This window comes from Oryctolagus cuniculus, chromosome 3, assembly GCF_051225735.1.
Source record: "Oryctolagus cuniculus isolate XC-2025 breed Fujian yellow rabbit chromosome 3, ASM5122573v1, whole genome shotgun sequence".
NCBI classification, from domain to species: Eukaryota; Metazoa; Chordata; class Mammalia; order Lagomorpha; family Leporidae; genus Oryctolagus; species Oryctolagus cuniculus.
Genome location: NC_142869.1, coordinates 75650308 through 75663695, shown reverse-complemented (window position 1 = coordinate 75663695; position 13388 = coordinate 75650308).

Genomic DNA, 13388 nt, shown 5'->3' with positions numbered 1-13388 from the left:
TTTCAGATAAAAGTGTGACCCTTTGGTAACTAAGACTATAGAGTTGTGGGATAAGAAACTTTGGACAATGGGTTGTTTTAAGTGAGACCTAACCAGCTTCCAACCCATGGCTTCTGGATACTTAGTATCTGTAAGGGACTGGCTACAAGACCTTCAAGTATATCAAAATCCCCTCTGATTATGTCTCTTACGTAAAATGCATAGTATTTGCATATAGGCTACACACATGTCCCCATATGCTTTAAATCCTGTCTAGAATATTTGTGGTACCTAATACAATACAAATGTTATTTAAATGGTTGTTACACTATATTGTTTAGGGAATAAACGAGAAGTCTGTGCACACTCAATATTGACAGTTTATATACATACACTTATGTACACTCCACATATATTATATATATATATATGTATTTCCATCTTCAGTTGTTTGAATTTGTGGATGCAGAACCTGTGAATAGAGAGGGATTTCTGTATGACTATAAAGAAGGCTTTTGACTCAGTGTATACTGCATCCTGGAGAGTAGTCCCATCCTTGCAGAGTATCACCAACATTTCACGTGCACCATCATCAGGCCAATCTACACTCTGTCAGCACAGCTTTCTGGAGCCTACGGTATGATCAGTGGATCTCATGGCCGTGCACTCAGTCCCTCACCTTTCCTGTAAATTAGTTCACTGGCTCTGATACGAAGTTATGTGGTCTCTCATATGCTAGACACAGTAAACCACTATAAGACCTTACAAAATGGTGTTAGCTGAGACCCTGTAAGTAGGAAAGACAGAAATCATACTTGGGATATATGTCTATTTTCATATCTTAAAAAATTCATGGGTTCCACGCTATGGCGCAACGGTTTAACACCCTGGCCTGAAGCACCGGCATCCCATATAGGCACCGGTTCAAGACCCGGCTGCTCTACTTCCAATCCAGCTCTCTGCTATGGCCTGGGAAAGCAGCAGAAGATGGCCTAAGTACTTGGGCCCCTGCACCCATGTGGGAGACCCTGAAGAAGCTCCTGGCTCCTGGCTTCAGATTGGCACAGTTTCGGCAGTTGCGGCCATCTGGGGAGTGAACCATTGGATGAAAGACCTCTCTCTCTCTCTCTCTCTCTCTCTCTGCCTCTCTGCCTCTCTGCCTCTCCTCTCTCTGTGTAACTCTGACTTTCAAATAAATAAATTAATTTAAAAAAACCCAAACCAAAAAATATGGCTCTTTCTTGAACAGAAAGAGCCCAAGGAACCAACCTGCCACCAGGTGTCTGTTTAGACCCTGGAAGAGTACTGCCACCCCAAGGGGTTCTGCACCATCCTTGTGGCTGAAATCTGTATAAATATGGCAGATGATGGAGCTTTGTTAACAATGATAACTGGTATGTTATACACATATGCCCAGGCATAGCCTCTGTGTCTCCTACTGTCACTCAATTAATGTGCTTATCACAGCAGTACTGGAGTGCCTAGTACAGAGGTTGACAGCTGTCAGCTGGCCAGGTTATTCCATCTATATCAACACTTTCCAAAACCAACATAATGTGAGCTGTGTGAGTAATTTTTAATTTTCTCATAACCACATGAAAAAGTAAAAAATGAAATTAATTTTAATAATGTATTTTAATTAACCTAATATATAAAAATTTCAAAAATAATTCATACAGAAATAACATTTTGCACTCTTGTACTACTAACTCTTTGAAATGTAGTCTATATTTTATAATCACAGTATGTTTCAATTCAGACTACAGTAGTAGATAGCACAGGTTCATAATATTGTTATTGTTTTCTGCTGTGGTGGGTGCTCCTCTTGCAGGTGTTAACAGGTGATGCAAAGATCTTCATGTTATGTCCACTCCCACATTCTGCTACCCAGAACTCTTCCTCCTCAATCTTCAGATCTCCTTTCAGGTCCCCAACTAATCTACCAAGCCATTCACCTCTACCCGCTCACGAGTCCATAGAAATTCTCACAAAGCAACTTCTTTTTCCAGAAAAAGAGGGTGACCCAGGTGTGCCACCAAAGCTTTGCCATTTTAAGGGATTTCCCTAGCCTCTGCCTAGCAAACTAACCCTGGGTAAGGCTATAGTGTAGCTGCCATCTAATTTTGCCTTACATTGCATTTATTTCATAAATTGGCCCATCCAGAAGCCATATTTGTGTATGTTTTTCCTTCACTATCAGTTTTCCACAAGGCTTCTCCATAGAAGAGAGGGATGAGCTGAGGGAGAGGGGCTGGTGCACTGGTGGTGAATGACATGGAAGAAAGGGCAACCTGCTAGTACAGTTTCCCTGTTTCTTCCAGTCCTATTCATGCTCAATTCCAGCTTTCTGCTTCTAGAATCCATTGTATGATGGATTGTTGCTATCCCTGCCTCTTTGACTTCATGGATTTATTAGAACCCAGTTCATGATGCATGGCCGCAGAGGCGTGGTCACTTACTGATTCTAGGAGACCTCAGTAATACATCAGGACTTGTTTTTCAAAAATCATATAAATTACTGCTGCAAATGGCAATGCCCTGATCCCAGGACCTGTGCTGTGACTATACCACTGAAGCTTGTCAACACAGCATCATAAAATATCATAACGACTTCTGGATCACATGACCTAAGCAGCAGGGGTTGGAGCAAAACCACCAACTGCTCCTATACAGACCTTTCTTGCTCCGTGCTCCACTCTCAGCTAGCGACATTTCACATCATCTACTCTATTATTCCTGGATGCAGAGCACGCTCTATGTAGCACCTAAAGAGGCCTGCCAGATAAGTTGTGCTTTCCTCTTCATGCTGGGAGCTACAGTACGTAATAGCTCATTCTTACAGTGAAGAAGATGTCCTGGGACTCCACACACCACAAGATTCCTAACGATTATTCTACTGTGGCAGGCCCCTGAATCCTCAAAGGCCTTGTCTCTGGTCTTACATGGTGCATTATTTTACTAAGGCCACCAGCACACTGAAAATCTTTTGTCCTTCCAGTTTGATAAGCATAATGTGATAAAGAAGTGGTATTCTGGGGAGTACTCTGAGTTGAGATTTCTTTGTATTGTATTATGACAGAACACAAAATTAAATATATATTGTTGCCAATTTCTTGGGCATGCAAAAACTTTCTGGTCCTTGTTTTCTAATTGTAAACCAAACCATGTACCTGAGTTTGCTCAATGTGCTCTAGCAAAGCTACTACACCTGGCACAGCAGCTGCAATTGAGGCTACCACTGGACTGAATTTGCAATAATCCATTCTCTTTCTCCAGGATCTGTCTCTGCTCTGCAAGGGCAAGTCACTGCACTAGGTGACTTAGATGAGGATGACAGAGACCACCACCTCTACATCCATTAGGTCCTTAAGCTTACCACTATTTCCAGTAATCCCCTTGAAACAAACACTTCTGTTTTATTTCTTAGCTTGATTTGAGTTGATGGGATGTGGGGGGTTCAGAGACTTCCATTTGAATTTCCCCACTGTTATAGCCTTTTGCTCACCACTTAAAGATCCAACTTGGGAATAACGTGCATACCAAATGGGCTAACCTCAATTAGGTACTTGGAGCCACAGTAAATGAACACAGACCCAGATGACTTGCTTTAAACCAAACTTTTGCCAGGACTGTTACCTTGTTCTTACATGCCTACATTTTAAATAGTAGGGGGAGAGGAGAGCATGGTGAGGCTGCTATTATTCAAGTAGCAATGTCAACTCAGACTTAGTGTCAAATAATCCCCTGAGAGTTTTCATTGCACATCGTCCCAAAGTAAGTGGCTGTAGTCCCTTTCAGGAAGGATTGAGAGGATTATTACTATGTATACTTTGAAGATACAGGTGGTTCTGGCCTCTTCCATCAATGCATTCTCAGACCTGGAAAGTGGGCAAAATATAACACATCTACTCTTAGACTCCTGGTATTTATCTTTCTAGTGATGGTATAAACTGAGGAGTATCCTGGTTGGCTGCACATCTGATTTGTCCCCATGGATGCTGCATCCTATTAACCATTACCATTACTGCCTGGGGGTCGAGCCCCCTTGGCTACCACTTCTACTTTACTGCTCATTATGATAATTGCATCCACTTGAAATTTAGCATTTATGTGCCACCGGCCGTCCTCTGTTGTTTTAGAGTCTTGTCATCTCTACTGGACTCTCAGTGCTCCACACACACTGTGTGATAGGGTACACATTATTAGCCAAGTAGCTAATGACACACTTCAAAGCTTCAACTTATCAATCCTTTTTTGGTAGCAATCCTGGTATCAAATGTCAGATTTGGTTTCTAGAAACTCTGAAACAGAGTTTGATTTGGAGGTTATTTGTTGGGTTTCAACACCTGTGAGAAGAAGGAAGCAATTGAACAGAGAGACAAGTTGATGTAGGCCTAACAGAGCCTTAGCCCAATCTGCAGGGAGCTCCAGAGGCCTAGGACTCATTGGAGATGTCCCCTAGTGAACCAAAACAGTCAGTTCCATATAGCCCCACATGATCAGTTAAAACTGGATTTCAGAAGCCAATGAAAGTTCTGCTTTTTAAAAAAGATTTATCCTTATTCCTTTGAAAGGCACACACACAGAGAGAGAGAGAGAGAGCGCGAGCGAACGAGCGAGCTTGCATCACTCCCCAAGTGGCCTCAAAGGCTAGGGCTAGGCCAGGCTAAAACCAGGAGCCAGGAGCTTCCTCTGGGTCTCCCATCTGGGTACAGGGGCCCAAGGACTTGGGCCATCTTCTACTGCTTTCCCAAGCACATTAGCAAGGAACTAGATCAGAAGCGAAGCAGCTGGGACTCAAACCAGCACTCTTATTGGATGCCAATGTCACAGTCCTACCTACTATGCCACAAAAGTTCTGCTTTTGAGAAAGGCATTTCTCTGCAGCCAGGGTCATCCCTGAAAAAGAAATAAGGTATCTGGGAGGGGCAGCTCCTAGTCCATCACAGCCTTTAAAAAAAAAAAAATGTGATTTTATATCCAAAGATACAAAAGAGATACAAAGAGAAGTTAGTGAAAAATTAAGAGATAAATGGAAAATCTTGAAATTAGGTCTAAAGAAAGTACATACACATTTAGCCTTAGAAGATGCATCCTTCATGAGAATAAGACCCCACATGGAGTAGAGTTCAAATCTGATTACTAAGGTTAAGAGAAATATAACCTACTGGGAAGTGTTAGAGGAAAGTAATCAGAATACTAAAGTCTGTAAAAACCACAACAGAAGAGGACTACTTAAAAAAACTGACGTTGACATGTTGGCACAGATTTCTTCGCTACCTGAAGGAGCTTGAAATCATTCCCTGTGGAGGTTGGTGCTGTGGTGTAGCAGGTAAAGCCACTGCCTGCAGTGCCGGCATCCCATATGGACGCTGGTTCAAGTCCCGGCTGCTCCACTTCCGATCTAGCTCTCTGCTACGGCCTGGGAAAGTAGTAGAAGATGGCCCAAGTCTTTGGGCCCCTGTACCTGTGTGGGAGACCTGGAGGAGGCTCCTGGCGCCTGGCTTTGGATCGACACAGCTCTGGCTATTGTAGCCAATTGGGGAGTAAACCAGTGGATGGAAGACCTCTTTCTCTCTCTCTGCTTCTCCTCTCTCTGTGTAACTCTGACTTTCAAATAAACAAATATTTTTTAAAAAATCATTCCCTGTGGACTCAAGAGATGAAAGTAAGGAAGACAGAAGGGACCATAGTTTATAGAGGATAATTTTAGTGATTAAGTGAAAAAGTAGAGTAGGTATAAGTTAGGCAGATGAAGAGGGAACGAGGCATTTTGTATCAGGCAGCTATCATAGGCAACTTCTTAGAGTTCATACTGTCCAGACATAAGACCACGGAGATTGGCAAGAAGGGAGAATTAATGTGAAGCCATTGTCTGATGATGTATGCCATATTCACCACTTGTGACTGACTTGGTGTATTAAAGGGGAGAGTCTCAGAGCAAGAATGAGAATGGATAAGGGAGAAGTACCAGACAAGAAGCAGAGAAACCAATGAACAATATGCTTGATCAAGGTCTGTGGGCGGCTCTTTGTGTTTTCAGTACCTGGCATTGTACCTGACTATGAGAGAATCTCAATAAATATCAGCTGAATAGATGCCCAAGGGCAGAATCAATGGTTATCTCAATTAACACAATGGCTGTGGGAATACAAGGGTCAACACATTTAATAGACATGTAAAAGGCTGAATGGGAAGAAGGTGTCAAAGATAATAGATTGATCTGTTGATGTGCTCTTAATGGTATATGGGGAAATTCAAAAAGCTTATGGCAAAAATGAATGACATGATAAACCTATTTCAGTGCATGAAGATAAGGCCTTACTGATTGGATGGTAAGGATGGAATGAGCTACCTTGAGGTTCATTGAGCAGTTATTGCTGTGGGCAGAGATGCCATGCATAGTATGCATACCATAATATGCATTTTCCATGTACTTATTGAAGTACCCTCATACTTGTTTCCACTGAAAATATTGAAGGAGGAGTGATTGGTGGACCAGAGAAGAGACTGAATTTGGAAGTCCCACCAATAATCTGCTAGTGAAAGTTTTTCAGCAAAGTCTCCACTCACATGCTTTCTCACAGATGTTTCCTAGGCACACATTCCCGACCATAGCACCACCATGTCAGCATGGAATGGCCTCCGTTTCTTTGTCAAGTTCTGTCTGGTAAAGCAAAGCAGCAAGCCAATTACTGAGATCATTCAGATGAAAATTTTACTTTTGCCTGAATTAGCCAGAGAATTGAAGCATAAATGGACCTTTTCACTTGACTGATTGAGATAATTGCTTCACTTTTCTAGGGGAGACCTATAGCTGTGAGGCTGTCTTTGGTCACCAAAACATGTTTGTAATATGCATTATTGACTTTCTTGAAACAGCTATGCTTGGCCAAATGCCATACTTGAACACTTGCCCTCACCTTTTTAGGTACACTTGCCTTCATCTTTTTTAGGTATGTGAAACAATGCAGAAAAATACCATCCCTGGAAAATTCAATGCTTGAATTCTTTCATTTTTGGCCACCCCTAAAACATGTCAGCTCAGCTATCCAAACAAGGCAGAGTGGCATTTAGGGGAGTCTTGGAGGAGGTGGCAGGGCAGGAGATTGGTTCAGTGAATAAAATGCAAAAAGTGAGAATTAGCTCCAGGTGCATGGGAATAAATGGCTTTTCCTGAAAGACTTGAGTAGGTGGACTTGAAAGAAACATGTAATTTACATTTATTATCAGAGAGCTGAGAGGAATTAATAAAGAGACCTGAGTAGGGACAGCAATTAAAGCAGCAGCAGGGCTCAGATCAGAGCCTTTAGCCTGGTCCTATGTAATAGAAGCTTTTCTAACAGCATGGGACATGGTGAAAGAAGGAATCTAAAGAAACAGCACAGCATCTGAGCTTTTCTGCAGGGTTTGCTATCTGGTGGCCTGCTATGTCAGCCTGGGAGTATACAGGCAAAGCACAGTCAGCACTGACCTAGAAATTTCACTGAAGAGCAGGATGTCCATTAGAAAAACCTTCACAAACCTTAAGTCTGTGAGAGAAGGTTGTCATGCAAACATGTCTGTAATTACTTTGCGAGGGCTCCCCTTACTGGCCAACCTGCAGAACGGCCGAGGAGCTAAGGGGGAATGGGAGGAGGTTTCATTGAGGGAGCCTACCAATTTTTTCTATACTCTCTGCATTGAAAAAAATACGTTACTAAAATAAATTTTATTTTCTAAGTAACAAAGTAAAAAAAAGAAAAATCTCATCCCTGGCATTTTTAAAATTCAACAGAACTGTCGATTTTTGTTTATTTATCTTCAGTGGGTATTTAGAGTCCAATGTTAGGTCTCCTGATTATAATATGATGGTGTTAAACTTTAATTTTTTTACACTTTATATCACATAAAATTTCAAAAGCTGTTTGAGGTGGTGAATTACACACTCACACACCTCCACACACACCAGGATTGTCACGTCAAAGTAAATTGCATTTTTAAAGAGATTATATGCTTACAATGAGGAGGCTGTCATCTAAAACAATCGAACTTCTTTTTGCATTGTTTTGAATATTGACTTAATTGTGGCAAATATTAATATTTTAAAAGAATAATTGACATTTTGTAACATTGACAAGTCATTCAGAATCAAGTATTTTTAAAAATGAATGAACTAGTAAAGTTTAAGCCATTATATCTCTCCCAAAGTTCCCCCCGAGAGAACCCCAAAATAATCTGAAGAATGTCAAATAATGTACTAAGTATGTAACACTCAGCTTTCCCGTGGCCTATGTAAGTTGCTACTTATGTAAATGTAAGAATTATCTGGTGGTTAAGAAGCCCCCATCCCATCTTGGAGTGCTTGTGTTTAGTGTCCATCTCCAGCTCCTCACTTCACCTTCCTGCCAGTGCAGACCCTGGGAAGCAGTGTAATGGCCCAAGTAATTATGATCCTGTCACCCATGTGGGAGACTCAAACTTTGGGTGTCTGGTCTAGCTTTGGCTGTTGTGAACATTTGGGGAATGAAGCAGAAGATAGGAACTTTCTTTCTGTCTTCCTCCTCTGTCTTTCTGCCTCTTAAATAAATAATTATAAGGATTGGGCATTTTATCCTAAAAATGTTTTTTAAGTATCTCTGTCTATATAGGCATTGTCAAATATTTTCGTGTGTATTTTGTCATGAAGAAGTTTGAGAGCACCAATCGACTGCTAGTACCAGCCTATTTTTGGTTTTAATGTAAATCAAAACAAAACAAATCTTCTTAAAAAGACAAATGATATTGACATGGAAAAAGTCACACCACTACCTGATCTTTTATTTAAGCTAACTGCAAATATAGGGCATTCTTAAATTACTAGTTTGCAATGAAATAGGTAATTCTTTTCAAGTTTTTCTCTTTCCATTTTAGTCTTTCATCTAAAACAATTTTTTTGTTTATTTGAAGAACAGAGAGAGAGTGATTTCCATCCACTGATTCACTCCCCGAGTGCCTGCAACAGCTGGGGCTGGGCCAGACCAAAGTCAGGAGATGGGAACTCTATCCACGGCTCCCGAATGCTTGGCAGGAAACTAAGCTGCTTCCTAGGATGGGCATTTGCAGGATACTGGAACCAAGAGTGGATCCAGGACCTGAGCCCAGGGACTCTCATATGAGATGCTCACATCTTAGGCAGTGTCTTAACCACCGTGCCAAATACTGTCCCTGCTTTTATTTTCAAATATGCAGGTATTGGTGAGGAAAATATTAATTATGCTATCATAACAAACAACACCAACACCTGAATGGCTTAAAAGGTAATCACCCTCCAGAGTGCGATCCGTGTCAGTGGATGAGGTGTTCCGCTGTGCTGAGACTGATGGTGACTCTGCTGTATGAAGATCTGTAGGCAGGAGAACGGTGTTCAGCGTGTGCTGTTTTAAAGGTCCCTAATTGGAAGTAACAAGTGCCAATTCCACTCACATTGCAGTGGCCAAAGTCAGTCACATGGACAGAAACAGAACTGGGTTTTATGTTCTATTGTTTCAATTGATCGATTCCCTACAAATAAGGTTTACTCTTTTATGGGGAAAAATGCTTGAGAGAACAAACATGGGTACAGGGCACCAATAACTACCACATTTACACTAAATGAGGAACTTTATCTTGATGCAGGAAAACGGACAGCACTTCTGGGCTGAGAATCAAATACAGTGACAGGATACAGCGAAATTTATATATATATAATATATAAAATCTATATTTATAATCATATAATTATAAACATTTATAAAATATATAAATTTTATATTATATATTTGATTATATTTTATAAATGTTTATAAAATATATTTATGAATATTGTAAATTATATTTATATATATTATAAAACTATATTTAAAATATATATATTTTAATCAAAAGCGGCCTAACATTCCATTTGCTGGTTATGTTTAATGTCTGGACTTCTTTCGAAGTCCTACTTTCTACTGAAATAAATTGTGCTTAAATTGCACTCTTCGGGGATTTCACAGTGATTGATTGATTCGCCTGTTTAAGGCTACTCAGGATGGATGTGAGGAGTTGGGGGAAAGGCGTGAGAGCAGCTGCTTTCGGCGGCTCAGCCTCAATCTTGAACGTTGCCATGGTGACAGCTGCCCGCGGGAACCCACGGGGAGCTCAGTCAGAGCACTGGCTGCCAGAGCTTCCTATCAAAGAGTGCTATCCCCCGCCTTTCAGAAATAAGCATAATGAACTCTTTAGCCAGGGTGTTTCTGCTTGCTAACCTAAGGGACAGTTTATTCTTGCTTGAACTGTCAACTGCCACATGTCTGCTCACACAGATCAACTCTATGGCGGCTTTCCTCTTGTACTCTCCCTCTCATTATCTGCATATTCTACCTTACTCTCTCCTCCTTTTGGTAAAAATACAATTAAAAATCTATTAATAGAGCAGCCTCAATTTGTAAATTCAGAGATAATGGAAAATCCAAATAAATGAATAAATGAATGAGTCTTCTAAAACAGTGCTACTCAGTAGAATTTTCTGTGAATGGAAATGGTCCTTGTCCACACTGCTCACTACTGTAACCTCTAGCTGCCAGTGGCTTTGCCACTTGAAAGGTGGCCAATGCAACTAAGTAACTATATTTTTAAATTGATTTAATTTTAGTTCATTTGAATTTTAAATAGCTGCATGTGGCTAGGACGATGGTATTCTAGGGCTCTAGAATCATATTTAAGCCCAGGGAGTTGTACAGCTACAGCTGGCCGGGGAGGAATCACATTTAGCAGCCTCCTCTCATTTGAAGTAGCATGTTTATGATCTGCTCTCAAGCATATCGTTATTATTGCTGCATAAGGTGGGCCTTGGCCTGCGCTAACTGGCTCTTGTAAATTTAATTATGTAGCTAAAGAGGAGGAAAAAAGGAGGCACAATAACCTGGATTGTTACAGGTAATAATCCTCTAGAAGCAAAAGTTAAAGGGGAAAGATGTGACTGTTACTGAACAGAATATTAACCATATCGCCTTGATTCTGTTAAAGGGCCTGACCATAAGAAGAAATCATTGGTTCTAGTCCCAGAGTTCATGCTAGTTAATTGTAGTCCTTAAATAGGCTTTTTGTTTGTTTTGTCCAAGGTTCCTCTTTTGTATAAAAGGGACATAATTATATTTACTGTTTGCTTATTCATATGACAGGGGATTTATATAATTCTCATGTATTCCTTGTAACAAATCTCTAAATTAGGAATTATAATGCATACAAACAAGGAATACTTAAGTGTAGGAGGGTTAAATGGCTAAGATTTCCCAGCTAAAACTTGGATAAACCAACATCCAATCAAACTCACATTTATCTATCTCCAAGACTTTCCTCAAACTCAATCTCATTAGAATGTTTCTAAAAGTCCCTTCCAACTCTTAATTATCACTGAAGTGAGTGCCATGTATTTAAATATAATTGAAGGGGCCGGCACTGTGGCATAGCCAGTAAAGTCACCGCCTGCAACCCCAGCATCACATATGGGTGCTGGTTTGAGTCCCAGCTGCTCCATGTCAGCTCCAGCTCCCTGTTCTGGCATGGTAAAAGCATCTGAAGATGGCCCACATGTTTGGTCCCCTGCTACCCATGTGGGAGGCCCAAATGAAGTTCCTGGCTCCTGGCTTCAACCTGGACCATGTTGGCTGTTATGGTTATCTGGGAAGTGAACCAGTGATTGAAAGATCTGGCCAGCGCCTCGGCTCAATAGGCTAATCCTCCACCTAGTGGTGCCGGCACACCGGGTTCTAGTCCCGGTCGGGGCGCTGGATTCTGTCCCTGTTGCCCCTCTTCCAAGCCAGCTCTCTGCTATGGCCAGGGAGTACAGTGGAGGATGACCCAAGTACTTGGGCCCTGCACCCACATGGGAGACAAGGAGAAGCACCTGGCTCCTGGCTTCGGATCAGCGCGGTGCACCGGCCACAGCGGCCATTGGAGGGTGAACCAACGGCAAAGGAAGACCTTTCTCTCTGTCTCTCTCTCTCTCACTGTCCACTCTGCCTGTCAAAAAAATAAATAAATAAATAAAAAGATCTCTCTCATTGTCATCAATTCCTTTCTCTCTGTAACTCTGACTTGCAAAATAAATAAATCTTTATAAATAAACAAATAAATAAAATTAATTTTATAGCAATGAAAAATAGAGTTCTTAACTATACTCTTGTTTTAGAAACACGATTACAACTCTATTAGACATTTCCTAACCTGGACTCATTTTAAAATGCCTTTTTGCTTTTGATTCTCCCCATTAAAATTATTCTATGACTTTTAAAAAATGCTGATGCTGGCTGGCACCGTGGCTGAATAGGCTAATCCTCCGCCTTGTGGCGCCGGCACACCGTGTTCTAGTCCCTGTCGGGGTGCCGGATTCTTTCCCGGTTGCCCCTCTTCCAGGCCAGCTCTCTGCTATGGCCAAGGAGTGCAGTGGAGGATGGCCCAAGTCCTTGGGCCCTGCACCCGCATGGGAGACCAGGAGAAGCACCTGGCTCCTGCCTTCGGATCAGCACGGTGCGCCGGCCGCAGCACCGCCGGCTGCGGCAGCCATTGGACGGTGAACCAACTGCAAAAGGAAGACCTTTCTCCCTGTCTCTCTCTCTCTCTCACTGTCCACTCTGCCTGTCAAAAATAAATAAATAAATAAATAAATAAATAAATAAATAAATAAAAATACTGATGGTACGAATTCTTCCCAAATGAATGGAATCAGAATTTCTAGGATGCAGCCTAGCAACCACTTTTTTTTTCTTTTTGAATGAGTGCTTTACTCTTTTTAAATAGAAAATTATTTATTTGAAAGGCAGAGTTACAGAGAACAGATGAAGAGAGAGAGAAAGGTCTTCCATCCACCGGTTCACTCCCCAGATGGCCTCAGTGGCTGGAGCTGTGCCGATCCAAAGCCAGGAGCCAGCTTCTTCCAGGTCTCCCATGTGGGTGCAGGGACTCAAGGACTTGGAACATCCTTCACTGCTTTCCCAGGCTATAGCAGAGAGCTGGATTGGAAGTGGCGTAGCCAGGACTTGAACCAGCGCCCTTATGGGAAGCCTGTACTGCAGGTGGCAGCTTTACCCACTATGCCACAGTGCCAGCCCCTAGAGACCACTTGCTTTTAAGTCTCTTAAGTAATCCCATTGCACAGGTAGGTCATGCCTAGGGCCAGCTGCCAAGGCTCTGGATGCCAGTGCCTCCTTCGTGCACACACATACCTCAGCGTGGCAGCAACTCTCTTTGGATGGTCCGGGGCTGGGGACCAGGGCTCTTGCCAGTGGCGTGGATGGAAACTCTACCGAAGGCAACTCAGGCTGACACCTGGTATTCAATAAAGGGGCCAGTGGCTGGGGGCGGAGGCTCTGGCAGCGGTAGCCGGCTGTGGGGTCTGGAGCGTCCCTGCGCCCCTGGGGTCGGACCCT